At 37.6% G+C, this 16,595-nt stretch overlaps 1 pseudogene; it reads right to left on the bottom strand.

Annotated features, from left to right (window-relative positions):
- Positions 1-210: 210 nt before the first annotated feature.
- Positions 211-16,595, bottom strand: part of LOC124974814 (rap guanine nucleotide exchange factor 2-like) — a 172,762-nt pseudogene continuing 156,377 nt past the window's right edge.

Genomic DNA, 16,595 nt, shown 5'->3' with positions numbered 1-16,595 from the left:
GACCCTTTCTCTAAATTTATACAAAAATAAAAAGGTGGGGGTGCTGGTGATGTTGGTTCAGAGGTCAAGCATCCCAGGAAACCCCAGTGCCAAAGAAAACCACAAACAAATAATATGATTTTTAAAATAATCAGATTATAGCCATGATCCAGATGTGCCAACACTCCCAGTTTTTAAACTTACCTATGACCCCCTTTGCATTCCTGGGTGTCACAGTATGTGTGCAGGAATGGGCACAGGTTGGGTTTCTTCTGTGGTCACAGATGTCACACGAGTGCTTTCAGCCTCAATGGAAACTTCCTCCCACCTCTTGGATTTATTGTTCCTGTGTCACCCTCTTAATCTTCTCCCCAGTAACCCGTGGAAGATGCCCAGCTTGCCCTGGACTGGGCCTGTTAAAGACTCTCTCTACTTTGATTCTGCGTGTTATACTTTGCACTGTGATCAGAAAACATCACTTGGTCCATATGGCTACTTGAGACCCATAAACCTGTAGGATCCCCTGAATGATCAAAGTGAGTGTGTCCAAATGGAAGTGCTTCCCAACTTCTCTAGTTCTGGATGGTCTGTGTGTTATCATATGAGCCACTTGAGCACGATGTCCAGCTCCCCCAACCCCTTTCAACAGCATCAAGAGAAGCTCGGTCCCCTGGTCCTGGTGAAGCCCCTTTGTGCTTGGAGAAGAAATTACTGCAGCTGTGGCGTATGAGCTTCAGCTCTCCGACACTAGTGCTTAGGATCTAAATGGTTAAAACAGATGGAAAGGAAAACAGTGCAAGATTGCTCAAAGTATTTTTTCTTCTAGAAGGGAAGCTTTCTCTCATCCCAGAAATAGACTGAAATCACCACTGAAATGCATTATAGTGGCTGCCATGTCCAGTTTTCTTGCCTTTGTCATTACTGTAACAAATGCAGAGAGAAAAGAACAATGACTTGCTACAGAAAAGAACATATTCCCTGCAAGGTTACTGATGGTTCAACACCTCTGGTTACTTAAGGAAGGCAGCTTATACCAAGGAAGTGGCATACAGCCTAATGCCACTCTCTACCTCCCATACAAAGCCACAATGATCATGCGATAAACAGAAGCTTAACAAAAAAGCAGCAGGCTCAACCAAAAGAATGTGGTACTTAGTAATCCGCAAAGGATTCATTCTTCAAAGAGACATGGAAGAAGGGATGTGAAAGAATGCTAAGGAAAGCCATCTACCCTAAGTTGTATTGATCAGGTTCAATCACAGTCCGCTGTTCTGTCCTGCCCACACCTAGGTTTGTTTCCACAATGCTGGCAGGATGCCTTTGGCACCTCTCACCATGGAGCGAGACTGGCACCGGGTCAAAAGATGAATTGATGACAATACTGGATCATGAAGAAATTTCACTGTGACTATAATCTGATAAATTATCCACAGTACCACTGGGAGTCCAAGTATGACTTGCATGAGAAACAAAACCAGATTAGTGAGACACTCTGTGTTTGCAACATAAGACTGAAGTACACCAAAAAGAAGCAAAAGGAAAGAAAAAAGTACGCATGGATGTCACCATTGAAATAGGATTATTTTTTAACCAAGTGACTAAAAGATCAAAGTAAATTTTTACTCAGATGGAGCTACAAAGTCAGAGATGGAAAGCTTTCTCTCTCCCTCCACATATACTGTTATTCAAGCTCAGAAAAGATTTCACTACTTGACTGTTCTTAGCTTCCCTGGCTATGAATGACACTACCATTAACCTGTAAAAGTAACCTGAGCTGGAGTATCACTCAGTGGTAGAATGAGGCTGAACGTGCACCCCAGGCCTGGTTTGAATTCCAGTACTGGGAAACATCAACAACAACAACAACAACAACAACATCATCATCATCAACAACAAAAACAACTGATTAGATTTGAAAGCATGATTTTTTTTTCCAAACTGCAAAGTCAGTAATCTTGATTTCAAACAAGTTTCCAATTTTCAGAGTCATAAGTACAGCAGAGAAAAATTCAACTGAAAATAGTTTTCAAAAAGAATAAGAAATAAGACCTAAAGAATATCTCTTTGGATTTTTGTCATTCAGTTTTTCAACATTAATAATGTATTAGCTGAATCACATGAAAAGTCAATTGTTGAGGATGTAATGTGTACTTTTCGCCAGACCACCACTATAAAATGACTCAACAGAGGTCCATTTCCTGTCCTAAAATGACCCTTAACTCTTCTTTGTTCCTAAAAATATTTCTGAAAGTCAAAAAGGAAGAGTTTTATCTTGATATTTTTAATGGAAAAAAAAATCTTTCTCAGTACTTATTTTTATCTTTGTTATAACATGGCTAAGGATCTCATATTTCTTTAAAATATATATATGTATCTAGAACATCTGAATGCTCCCAATTTAAGTATGTTTCCATTCATTTAGTAAACTGGTACTTCCTGATTTATTTTTTAAAGGTTACACAGCTCTTGAAAAAATTTAACATGTTCATATATGAGATATCTTTTTATAAACACACACTACAAATTTCGATGTGCAATATTTAAATCATTCCCTGAGAAGTCTGCTCAAAAAAAAATTTAAAAAAAACAAAAAAAAACCAAAAAACATAAAACATTGTCCAGAAAAATCAGTAAGATGGTGCACCTGACATTTGGAGGAACTCTCCCATTTTCTTCAACTAATGAGATGATTCCTCTTTCCCACCCTGCTTTGGTTCTAAAAACTTCACCTATCACATAGATATGTGGTGCATTATTATTCTTGTTACTGTTCTCACTTCCAAGAGAAGAGGAGGAACTGGTTAAGTCCAACTGCCCGGAGCCAAAAGTCCTGTTGATTTCCACTGCCACCTCACAACAGGATGAGAAAATAATTTAGATATATCCATTTAACAAAGGCCCTAGAACTCATACCCACATAAAATGCACAGATGCCTGAAATGTCTACAAAGAAAAGCAGTTATATGTTAAGGGAGTGAAATCTAATAACTGATTAACCTTTTAGATCATCCTCTAAAGAAAACTAAATCTTAGTTTTTTACTACTGACTGACACTCACTCTTTTCAATTAAAGGGGAGGGGGAGGAAGGAACCTGGAGAGTTATGTGGAAGAATATTATCATCTACTTTAATATAAGAAAGCATCCATATGAGAAGATTTTGATTGCCTAAAATGTGCTCTCTTAAAATAGCAACAAAAAAGGTAATCAAGACCCATATTAACACAAGGGAAAAAATAAATCAGGAACATATCAGTTTTTTATGTTTTCAAAGAGCTCTTCTCTATATTAATGTTATATAACCAAATTTAGTAATATGGAATTTTAATGTAAAAGAACTTTCCACACTTGGTCAATAAAAAACTTAAATTTTAGAAATAGTTTTATATAGTTATGAATTTAATTCTATCAAGTAAAAGAGTAATATTAAAAAGAGGATCCAAGATGGTGAACTAGAGGGTGACTGCATCTCCTGTCGCTCCAGAAACCAGGATTCAAGAAGGGGAGGCATTGAGAGATTCAGACTAACATAGAGCCACGGGGTGAGTCTCCCCCACTGGGTGAAGCTTGGCCCAGGCTGCAGGAACAGACAGGGACGGCTTCTCAGAGGAGGGCAGGGCAGCTAGAGTCTTCCCGAGGTAGCCCTGCTCCCTCCGTCAGCAGGCGCCTTCCATGGCCAGCTTCTCGGAGCAGGCCACCAAGTGAGAAGCTTTCTGCACAGAGTCAGCTCCATGTCCCAGAGCCAGTGGTGAGTTCCAGCCTGCAAGCAGCCTCTGGGACCAAGGCAGGGCAGCCAGAGACTTCTCCAAGCCGCCCTGTCCCTCTGGTGGAAGGCTCCTTCCACAGCCAGCTTCTCGGAGCAGACAACCCAGTGAGATCCTTTCCGCACAGAGCCAGCTCCAAGCCCTGGAACCAGTAGCAGGCTACGGGCAGCTTTCCTTGGAAGCACTGCATTATCAAGTTCCTCCAAGACTTCAGGCTACTAAAGGCTGGGAGGTGATATACTGGAAATCTACAGGAACACTATAAGCCAAGAGAGGAAATCTGCAATATCTCAGAGTCCCACTGATATCTTACCAATATGAGAAAACAAGGTAAGAAAATGTCCCAAACAAACCTAGATACTATATCAATAAAACACAATGACAGCACAGCTGAAGAAATATCAGAAAGGGAGTTCAGAATGTACATAATTAAAACAATCAGGGAAGCAAATGAGGAGATGAAAGAGCAAATGCAGGCATTGAAGGAGGAGATGAAAGAGCAAATGCAGGCATTAAATGATCACACCAGTCAACAGTTAAAAGAGTAAATAAGGAAAGCAAGAGATGATCTCAATAAAGAGTTAGAGATACTGAAAAAAAAAAAAAACCAGAAATCCTTGAAATGAAGGAAACAATAAACCAAGTTAAAAACTCCATAGAAAGCATAACCAATAGGATAGAACACCTGGAAGACAGAACCTCAGACACTGAAGAGAAAATATGTAACCTTGAAAACAAAGTTGAACAAACAGAGAAGATGGTAAGAAATTATGAACAGAATCTACAAGAATTATGGGATATCATGAAAAGGCCAAATTTAAGAATTATTGGGATTGACGAAGGCTTAGAGAAACTAACCAAAGGAATGAACAATCTATTCAATGAAATAATATCAGAAAATTTTCCAAATCTGAAGAATGAAATGGAAAACCAAGTACAAGAGGCTTATAGGACTCCAAATATACAAAATTACAACAGACCTACACCAAGGCACATTATTATGAAAATACATAACATACAAAATGAAGACAGAATTTTAAAGGCTGCGAGAGAAAAGAATCAAATTACATTCAGGGGGAAACCAATAAGAATACCAGCAGATTTTTCAATCCAGACCTTAAAAGCTAGAAGGGCTTGGAACAACATTTACCAAGTCCTGAAAGAAAACAGATGCCAACCAAGAATCTTATACCCAGAAAAACGTGCTTTCAGATTTGATGAAATAAGATCCTTCCATGATAAACAAAAGTTAAAGGAATTTACAAAAATAAAGCCAACATTAGAGAATATTGTCAGCAAAATATTCCATTAGGAAGAGATGAAAAACAACAATGCAAATCAGCAACGGAAGGAACTAGCCTAAAGGAATAGACGAATAAAGGAGAAACCAAATCATGGCAAAAAAACAAAAATGAGTCAAATGACTGGGAATACAATTCATATCACAATAATAAACCTGAATGTTAATGGCCTGAACTCATCAATCAAAAGACATAGACTGGCAGATTGGATTAAAAAGAAAAATCCAACAGTATGCTGCCTGCAAGAGACTCATCTCATAGAAAGAGATACCCATAGACTAAAGATGAAAGGATGGAGAAAAACATACCATGCACATGGACACAGCAAAAAAGCTGGAGTATCCATCCTCATTTCAGATAATGTTGACTTCAAGCCAAAACTAGTCAGAAGGGATAAAGAAGGACATTACATACTGCTTAAGGGAAGTATAAATCAGGAAGACAAAACAATCATAAATATCTATGTCCTGAACATTGGCTCATCCATGTACGTCAAACAAATCCTTCTTAATTCCAGAAATAAAATAGACCACAAAACAATATTACTAGGCGAATTTAACACACCTGTCTCACCACTGGATAGATCTTCCAAACAAAAATTGAATAAAGAAACCATAGACCTAAATAACACAATCAATAATTTAGACTTAAAGGATATATATAGAATATACCATCTAACAAAGAACGAATACACTTTCTTCTCAGCAGCACATGGATCCTTCTCTAAAATAGACCATATTTTATGCCACAAAGCTACTGTTAGCAAATACAAGAATATAGAGTTACTACCTTGCATTCTATCAGATCATAATGGATTGAAATTAGAATTAAATGACAGAATAAAAAACAGAAACTTCTCCAATACCTGCAGATTAAATAATACACTATTTATTATAAATGGATAACAGAAGACATCCAGAGGGAAATTGAAAAATTCTTAGAAGTAAATGAGAACAAAGACACATCATATCAAAATCTCTAGGACACTAAGAAAGTAGTACTTAGAGGAAGATGTATTTCATGGGGCGCATTCAACAAAAGAAGTAGAAATCAACAAATAAATGACATAACACTACAGCTCAAAGCGCTAGAAAAAGAAGAGCAGACCAACACCAAAAGGAGTAAAAGAAAGGAAATAGTTAAAATCAGAGCCTAAATCAATGAAATTGAAACAAAAGAAACAATTGGAAAAATTAACAAAATAAATAGTTGTTTCTTTGAAAAAATAATCACAATTGATAAACCCTTAGCCACAGTAACAAAGAGAACAAGGGAGAAAACACAAATTACTAAAATTCAGAATGAACAGGGAAATATCACAACAGACATGAGTGAAATACAAAACATAATTAGAAACTATTTTGAAAATCTATATTCCAACAAAACAGAAAGCCTCAAAGACATTAACAAGTTTCCAGAGACATATGAATTACCTAAACTGAACAAGGAGGATATCCACAATGTAAATAAATCAATTTCAAGCAACGAAATAGAAGAGATCATCAAAAGCCTACCAACAAAGAAAAGTCTGGGACCTGATGGGTTCTCAGCCGAGTTCTAGAAAACCTTTAAAGAAGAGCTTATTCCAATACTCCTCAATGTTTTCCATGAAATAGAAGAGGAGGGAACCCTCCCAAACTCATTCTATGAATCCAATATCACCCTGATACCTAAACCAGAGAGAGACACATTGAGGAAAGAAAATTTCAGACCAATATTCTTAATGAACATCGACCCAAAAGTTCTCAACAAAATTTTAGCAAATCACATACAAAAATGTATTAAAAAGATAGTGCTCCAGATCAAATGGGTTTTATCCCAGGGATGCAAGGTTGGTTCAACATCCGGAAATCAACAAATGTCATTCACAATGTCAACAGATTTAAAGTTAAGAATCACATGATTATTTTGATAGATGCAGAAAAAGCATTCGATAAAATAGAGTATTGCTTCATGCTCAAAACACTAGAAAAAACTGGGATATTGGGAACATTCCTTAACAGTGTAAAGGCAATCTACACTAAGCCCATGGCCAATATCATTCTAAATGGTGAAAAACTTAAAGCATTCCCCCTAAAAACTGGAAAAAGGCAGCGATGCCCTTTTTATCCACTTCTATTCAACATTGTCCTTGAAACTCTAACCAGAGCAATTAGACAGACAAAGAAATTAAAGTGATACGAATGGGAAAAGAAGAACTCAAACTATCCCTTTACACTGATGACATGATTATATATTTAGAAGAACCTGGAAATTCCACCAGAAAACTTTTAGAACTCATAAGTGAATTCAGTAAAGTAGCAGGTTACAAAATCAATGCTCATAAATCCAATGCATTTTATTATACGTAAGTGATGAATCTTTAGAAAGAGAATTTAGGAAAATTACCACATTCACAATAGCCTAGAAAAAAATAAAATACTTGGGAATCGAACTCACAAAAGAGGTGAGAGACCTCTACAATGAGAACTACAGAACACTAAAGAAAGAAATGCAAGAAAACCTTAGAAGAAGGAAAGATCTCCCATGTTCCTGGATAGGCAGAATTCATATTGTCAAAATGGCCATACTACCAAAAGTGCTATACAGATTCAAGGCAATCCCAATTAAAATCCCAATGATGTACCTTACAGAAATATTTCAAGCAATTGTGAAATTCATCTGGAAGAACAAGAAACCCAGAATAGCTAAAGCAATCCTCAGTAGAGAGAGTGAAGCAGGGGGGATCGCAATACCAGATCTTCAACTCTTACAAAGCAATAGTAACAAAAATGGCATGGTATTGGTACCAAAATAGAGAGGTAGATCAATGGTATAGAATAGAGGACATGGACACAAACCCAAATAAATACAATTTTCTCATACTAGACAAAGGGGCAAAAAATATGCAATGGAGAAAAGATAGCCTCTTCAACAAATGGTGCTGGGAAAACTGGAAAACCATATGCAATAGAATGAAATTAAACCCCTATCTCTCACCCTGCACAAAACTCAACTCAAAATGGATCATGGACCTTGGAATCAGACCAGAAACCCTGCATCTTATAGAAGAAAAAGTAGGTCCAAATCTTTAACTTGTTGGCTTAGGATCAGATTTCCTTAACAGCACTCCCATAGCACAAGAAATACAAGCAAGAATCAACAACTGGGATAGATTCAAACTGAAAAGCTTTCTCTCAGCAAAGGAAACTGTCAGTAATGTGAGGAGAGAGCCTACAGAGTGGGAGAAAATCTTTGCCATTCATACTTCAGATAGAGCGCTAATTTCCAGAATATATAAAGAACTCAAATATCTCTACACCAAGAATACAAATAATCCAATCAACAAATGCGCTAAGGAAATGAACAAACACTTTACCAAAGAAGATCTACAAGCAATCAACAGATACATGAAAAAATGTTCAACATCTCTAGTAATAAGAGAAGTACAAATCAAAACTACCCTAAGACTCCATCTCACCCCAATTAGAATGGCAATTATCAAGAACACAAGCAACAATAGGTTTGGAGAGGATGTGGGTAAAAAGGTACACTCATACATTGCTGGTGGGGTTGCAAATTAGTGCATCCACTCTGGAAAGCAATATGGAGATTCCTCAGAAAGCTTGGAATGGAATCACCTTTTGACCCAGCTATCCCACAACTTGGTCTATACCCAAAGGACTTAAAATCAGCATACTACAGAGATACAGCCACATCAATGTTCATTGCTGTCAATTCACCATAGCCAGATGGTGGGACCAACCTAGATGTCCTTCAAATGATGAATGGATAAAGAAACCGTGGCATATATATATAATGGAATATTACTACACCATAAAGAATGATAAAATTCTGGCAATTGCAAGCAAATTGATGAAATTGGAGAATATCATGCTAAGTGAGATAAGACAATCTCAAAAAAACAAAGGACAAATGATCTCACTGACAAGTGAATGATGACATATAATGGGGGCTGGGAGGGCTTAATGTTATGTTTAGGGTTAGGTTTATGGTTAGGGTTAAGGAGGGGGGCAAGAATGGAGGAAGGAAGGACGGTATAGAGGGAAAAGAGGGTTGCGTGGGGTAGGGGTCAGGAAGAAAAACAGAATGAATCAAACAACTTTACCCTATGTAAATTTATGATTACACAAATGGTATGCCTTGGCTCCATGTACAAACAGAGAAACAACATGTATCCCATTTGTTTACCATAAAAAAATAAAATAAAATAAAAAATTTAAAAGAAATTCCAAAAATTTCCCAATTTTTACACTGAGGGAAAAAATCCTTTGAACATTATATGAGATATCATTTAAGTATAATATTAAAAATTATGAAACACATATTTCCAGAATTTATTATAACTGAAAGGTATAGATTTTTGTTAAAGAAAAAGAGCAAATTGTTTTGTTTTACCTTTCCTCAGAGAACTCTGTGGGGAAGTGGGAGGAGAAGACAGTTGTGAAGAAGCTTTGGACATTGTATCATCAGCTGGCTTCTTATGATGTCACAAACTCCCTTCTTCAGACAGGGAGAGAATTTTCTTTAAATCTTGTGGAGAGTTGATACCTATAAAAAAAAAGAAAATAAGTTAGGGATGCATTTTCAATTCTGAAAATAAATAGTAATGACTAAAACATTTTCATGTACAGTAAGATTTAACTTATTTATGATCAAAATGTTCTTGGTGTTACTACACATGGTATAAACAGAATCTGCCAAAGGCAAGAGACACCTGGAGTTTTGTTTTTGACTGATATCTACCAGAGTACTAGAAACATATTTTGACATTTTATTTTATATTTTAAACCTTAAAGGAGTCATCATTTTTATTCAACAATGAAGAAAAAACACACAATTTAAAAACACCTGGATTTAGGATGAAAGTGGTACGGCCAATTTCAACTCCAGTTGTTTCAAGTTTGGGATGGAAATATATTCTGGTATTGTTGGAAATGTTAGCTCTGGAGAAAGGGGAATGGTAAAGGGTCAAGGGTTAAGAGGAATTTTCTAGAAGAGTAAATGAAAGCAATTCTATGCCCTTATATGCAAAAAATCACATGAAAGAGGGGCAGGAGACACTTCATGACAGCACTGTGCACAGAGACCATGGAAGAAGATTTCAGAAGGGAGTGAACCAGTGTAGGATCCAGGATGCAAATTGCACCCCCAAATTATTTTTCAGAAATAAAGAAGTCAAATTGTACTTTGAAACAAAATTATTTCATTAATTAGACTGGGAGGGGGAATGCCTCTCAGTATCTTTAAGTTACTATTTTATATAGTGTGGCTTTAAATAGGTTATATTAAATATCATGACATGTAATATTTCGAGCACAGTTTTTTCAGTTCATAAATTCAAATGGACCTAAAATATTTTGAGATATTTTCTTTGGAGAATGGAAGAGAGCTGCATATGCAGGCACAGCTACATTATATTAAATATGGCTAACAGTCTATTTTTAGCTCAAAGGAAGACTGATAATCATCCAAACAAAAAGTTCAGCCTGCAGGGGTTTAGGAGCACATGTGTATTGAGAACAAGAGCAATAAAGATATATGTCATTTGATTTGTTTGTGATAGGGGAATGTAACATATTTACTGATCAAGAGGAATGGGGAAAAACAGAGTCCATGAGGACTCTGTCAAACTCACAGAGTGCAGGAACTTCATTACTGCCTTCTAATCTTATCTGAGCAAACTCTTTGCTATCCATTTACTTTTTAAAATCTCTTTATTTCTATTAACATCGTTTTCTTCTCCATATTTGAAAAAAAAATACAATTTTATAAAACTTACTTTGTTTTACATTTATATAAATGGACTAAGTCAGTAGATCATTTACTTTTGATGGAAAAGATGAAAAATCATTGCTTTTTAACATTGAGGCATTAGATGTATTCTCACTGCTCCCAAGTTACCGAATCAGTGACTCAATAACTAAGGATTCACTTTCATGTCTGTCATGCACAAGGCCCAGGGTTCCATCCCCAGTACCATGAAGGAAAAAAAAGGAAAAAAAATCACCTCACTTCCAGACAAATCAACAGTTTAAAATATTCTGATTACATTTCTGCAATTCACTGATCACAAGACAAAACTAGTTTAAAAGTTATATAGGAACAAAACCACTTCAGTACTAGAAAAAAATTAAGTTGGTAAATGTGTAACTTGCTCATTTTATTTCCTTACCTTACCATGACAAATAAATGTGATTAAATAAAATAGTAGGTATAAAAACAGTCCCGCTCACTGGCAAAAATAAAGCTCAGTTTGTTGAATATTTATGTTTGATTAGGAGATAATAATCACAAAGAAACTCAAGGATGATAGACAAGTTAGTCAAGATAAACATTTCTTTTCCTAATCTGAAAAGTATGGCAATAATTAGCACCAAAAAAGAAAATGAAGTTGGGATTAGCGAATTAAAAAAAAAAACAAAACTCATGTTTGAGGAAAAGGGAAGTGAAAACATGAGCTTCATCACTAACTAAGAGGTAGGAAATCCTTCACAGGCACTTTCTTCCGTGAAGGGTAGAAGGCCCCAGCAGCAACCTGCGGTTCTTGATCAGCCTCATGTGGCAGCTTTGTGGGGGCACCTGAGGCTGGGGTTGTGCTTTTTGCTGTGATCCTGCCCTTGGAGCCACTGGAGAGGTCTCGGATGTGACAGTTTTTTTGTCACCAGGATTCTTAGTCACTGGTCATTGGTTTGAAAATAGAACAAAGTATTGAAAATGTTAGTAGCTATTTAGAAGATGATGGTAGAACTAGGAGAGTATTTTCTTTTTTTTTTAAGTATTAAAAAATATTTCAACTACTTTTAATTTTATAAACCTTATTATTTTTTATTGTAAACAAATGGGATACATGTTGTTTCTCTGTTTGTACATAGATAAAAGGTATACCATTTGTGTAATCATAAATTTACATAGGGTAATGTTGGTTGATTCATTCTGTTATTTTTTCCCTTCCCCCCACCCCTCCCATCCCTCTTTTCCCTCTATACAGTCCTTCGTTCCCCCATTCTTGCCCCCCTCCCTAACCCTAACACTAACCCTAAAACTAACCCCTCCCACGCCCCATTATGTATCATCATCCAATTATCAGTGAGATCATTCTTCCTTTGGTTTTTTGAGATTGGCTTATCTCACTTAGCATGATATTCTCCAATTTCATCAATTTGCCTGCAAATGCCAGAATTTTATCATTCTTTATGGCTGAGTAATATTCCATTGTATATATAAGCCACAATTTCTTTATCCATTCATCATTTGAAGAGCATCTAGGTTGGTTCCACCATCTGGCTATGGTGAATTGAGCAGCAATGAACATTGATGTGGCTGTATCTCTGTAGTATGCTGATTGTAAGTCCTTTGGGTATAGGCCAAGGAGTGGGAGAGCTGGGTCAAATGGTAGTTCCATTCCAAGTTTTCTAAGGAATCTCCATACTGCTTTCCAGAGTGGCTGAACTAATTTGCAACCCCACCAGCAATGTATGAGTGTACCTTTTTCCCCAAATCCTCTTCATTACTGCCTTCTAATCTTATCTGAGCAAACTCTTTGCTATCCATTTACTTTTTAAAATCTCTTTATTTCTATTAACATCGTTTTCTTCTCCATATTTGAAAAAAAAATACAATTTTATAAAACTTACTTTGTTTTACATTTATATAAATGGACTAAGTCAGTAGATCATTTACTTTTGATGGGAAAGATGTTGTTGCTTGTATTCTTGATAATCGCCATTCTAATTGGGGTGAGATGGAATCTTAGGGTGGTTTTGATTTGCATTTCTCTTATTACTAGAGATGTTGAACATTTTTCCATATGTTTGTTGATTGCTTGTAGGTCTTCTTCTATGAAGTGTCTGTTCATTTCCTTAGACCATTTGTCAATTGGGTTATTTGTACTCTTGGTTTTGAGTTTTTTGAGTTCTTTATAGATTCTGGAGATTAGTGATCTATCTGAAGTATGATTGGCAAAGATTTTCTCCCACTCTGTAGGCTCTTTCTTTGCATTGTGATAGTTTCCTTTGCTGAGAGAAAGCTTTTTAGTTTGAATCTATCCCAGTTGTTGATTCTTGCTTTTATTTCTTGTGCTATGGGAGTCCTGGTGAGGAACTCTGGTCCTAAGCCGACATGTTGAAGATCTGGACCTACTTTTTCTTCTATAAGATGCAGGGTCTCTGGTCTGATTCTGAGGTCCTTAATCCATTTCAAGTTTAGTTTCATGCACGGTGAGAGATATGGGTTTAGTTTTATTCTGTTACATATGGATTTCCAATTTTCCCAGCACCATTTGTTGAAGAGGCTATCTTTTCTCCATTGCATATTTTGGCCCCTTTGTCTAGTATGAGAAAATTATATTTATTTGGGTTTGTGTCCGTGTCCTCTATTCTGTACTATTGATCAATCTTTCTATTTTGGTACCAATACCATGCCATTTTTGTTACTATTGCTTTGTAGTATAGTTGAAGTTCTGGTATTGCAATACCCCCTGATTCATTTTTCCTGTGAAGGATTTCTTTAGCTATTCTGGGTTTCTTATTCTTCCAGATGAATTTCATGATTGCTTGAAATATTTCTGTAAGGTAAGGTGTTGGGATTTTAATTGGAATTGCATTGAATCTGTATACCACTAATGGTAGTATGGCCATTTTGACAAAATTAATTCTGCCTATCCAGGAACATGGGAGATCTTTCCATCTTCTAAGATGTTCTTTAATTTCTTTCTTTAGTGTTCTGTAGTTCTTGTTGTAGAGGTCTTTCACTTCTTTTGCTAGATTGATTCCCAAGTGTTTTATTTTTTTCGAGCTATTGTGAATGGGGTAGTTTTCCTAACTTCTCTTTCCTGAAGATTCATTAGTTATGTATAAAAATGCATTGGATTTATGAGCATTGATCTTATAATCTGCTACTTTACTGAATTCACTTATAAGTTCTAAAAGTTTTCTGGTGGAATTTCCTGGTACCTCTAAATATATAATCATGTCATCAGCAAATAGGAATAGTTTGAGTTCTTCTTTTCCTATTCGGATCCCTTTAATTTTCTTGGTCTGTCTAATTGCTCTGGCAAGAGTTTCAAGGAAATTTTGGATAGAAGTGGTGAAAGAGGGCATCCCTGCCTTGTTCCAGTTTTTAGGGGAAATGCTTTCAGTTTTTCACCATTTAGAATGATATTGGCCATGAGCTAGGTGTAGATGGCCTTTACAATGTTAAGGAATGTTCCCAGTATTCCTATTTTTTCTAGTGTTTTGAGCATGAAGGGATGCTGTATTTTATCAAATACTTTTCTGCATCTGTAGAAATAATCATGTGATTCTTGGCTTTAAGTCTGTTGATATGATGAATTTCATTTATTGATTTAGAAATGTTGAACCAACCTTGCACCCCTGGGATAAAATCCACTTGATCATGGTGCACTATCTTTTTAATACATTTTTGTATGCGATTTCCTAAGATTTTCTTGAGAATTTTTGCATCAATGTTCATTAAGGATATTGGTCTGAAATTTTCTTTCCTCAATATGTCTCTGTCTGGCTTAGGTATCAGGGTGATATTGGCTTCATAGAATGAGTTTGGGAGGGTTCCCTCCTCTTCTATTTCATGAAATACTTTGAGAAGTATTGGAATAAGCACTTCTTTAAAGGTTTTGTAGAACTCAGCTGAGAACCCATCTCCTTCATTTCAAGGATTTCTGTTTGTTTTTTTTTCAATATCTCTAACTCTTTACTGAAATGGTCTTTTCTTCCTGTATTTGCTCTTTTAACTGTCGATTGGTGCGTTCATTCAATGCCTGCATTTGCTCTTTCATTTCATCGTTTGCTTCCCTTATCATGTTAATTATGTACATTCTGAACTCCCTTTCTGACATTTCTTCTGCCATGCTGTCATTGGATTTTATTGATGTAACATCCAGATTTGTTTGAGGTATTTTCTCCCTTGTTTTCTCATGTCATTCAGGTATCAGTGGACTGCAGAGATGTTGCAGATTTCCTCTATTGACTTATAATGTCCCTGAAGATTGCTAGTGTATCCCCTCTTATCCTTCAGTAGCCTGAAGTCTTAGAGGAAGTTGATACTGCGGTGCTCCCCAAGGAAGCTGCCTCTCTAGGGGTGGTGGTCTTCAGGTGGGGTATATTCCCTGCTAGTGGGCAGAGGTGCCTCTACTTGTTGACCAATGGTCGTCCAAAGGGGAACTAGGCTGCGGGCTGAGGCAAGGCATGTTTGGGCCTGTGTCTCTTGTTTTACCGTCCTTGTGGGAAAACCTCACCCAGCGGGGAAGACTCACCCAGTGGGGAGGTCTCACTGGTCAGTTCCCCTCCTAGAGGTTCCCCTCAGTCCACAACTACCACCTGGGCAGGGCAGCCTTTCCAGTCAATGTTTCCAGGGGCCCGGACCTTTCTCCTGGGCCTGGGAGCCCTGCCCTTCACAGACAAGTCTCCTTAGGTTGCCCCTCCTCAGAGAGCCCTGCCCTTCACAGACAAGTCTCCTTAGGTTGCCCCTCCTCAGAGAGCCCTGCCCTTCACAGACAAGTCTCCTTAGGTTGCCCCGCAGTCCTGGAACCTTCACTCTGCCCCTCAGCTTGTCTCTGTGTAGCTCTTTCAACAAAATGCGCCTAGGTCCCCGGACCGTGCTTTGCACCTAATCGCCTGGCTATGGGACCCCTCTTCTGAGCAGCCACCCGGAGCCTCGTACATATGTTTGGAGCCCCAGTGACCTGCCGCTTGCCTCTTCCTCCAGGCAGTCACCCGGTGTTCTGTGTGGGCGCTTGGAGACCAAGCAACTCACTGAGCACCTCCACCTCCTCAGGACAGTCCCCCCACATTGTTCAGGAGGTTGCTGAGTCCAAACAGCTCGCCCCCCAGCAATTCCTCTGGCAGCCACCAGATCCTCGACAGGTTGCTCCGAAACCAAGCGTTGTGCTGTGCGGCCTCCTCTGCAAAGTTCCCCGCTGTCCGTGTTTACCGCTCCAGTGGCGGAGGGGTGTCTCGCCGGGCAACTCTACTTCACAAAGTTTCCTGCAGGATGGGGCTACTGCCCCATCCAGGACACCTCCCCAACGGGAGAGACTCACCCGGCGACTTTGAGTTGGTCCCAAGTCACTCACTATCTCCTCTTTTGAATCTTGAGTCCTGGAGCAACATGAAATGCAGCTGCCCTCTAGTCTGCCATCTTGAAAACCTCAGGAGAGTATTTTCTGAAGTTAGAACCTTAAAGTACCCACCTTCCCACCTGCTGCCTTATAAAGGCCAGAAATGGCAGCGGGGTGGCTAGTTACAGAGAATGTGAGAGGACGGGCAGGACAGAGGTACTTGATTAATGAAATCAGTGATTTCAAATATGATGATGCTATTCAAACACCAAATTAAAAACAAAAATAAAAAATATGAATGTGGATAGTCTGTGTTTTGTGTATGAGATAAAGGCTGCAACAGGAAAAATTCCAGGAATTATTTTTTTAAAATGACATCCAAAACTTTTGAAACACCTGAGCTAGGTTTTAATTTAATAAATGCTACTAACTATAACCTATTTACTATCAAATTCTCTGATGGAGAATTATCTAC

This window comes from Sciurus carolinensis, unplaced genomic scaffold, assembly GCF_902686445.1.
Source record: "Sciurus carolinensis unplaced genomic scaffold, mSciCar1.2, whole genome shotgun sequence".
Classification (NCBI taxonomy): domain Eukaryota; kingdom Metazoa; phylum Chordata; class Mammalia; order Rodentia; family Sciuridae; genus Sciurus; species Sciurus carolinensis.
This window is presented reverse-complemented; position numbering and strand designations above follow the sequence as displayed.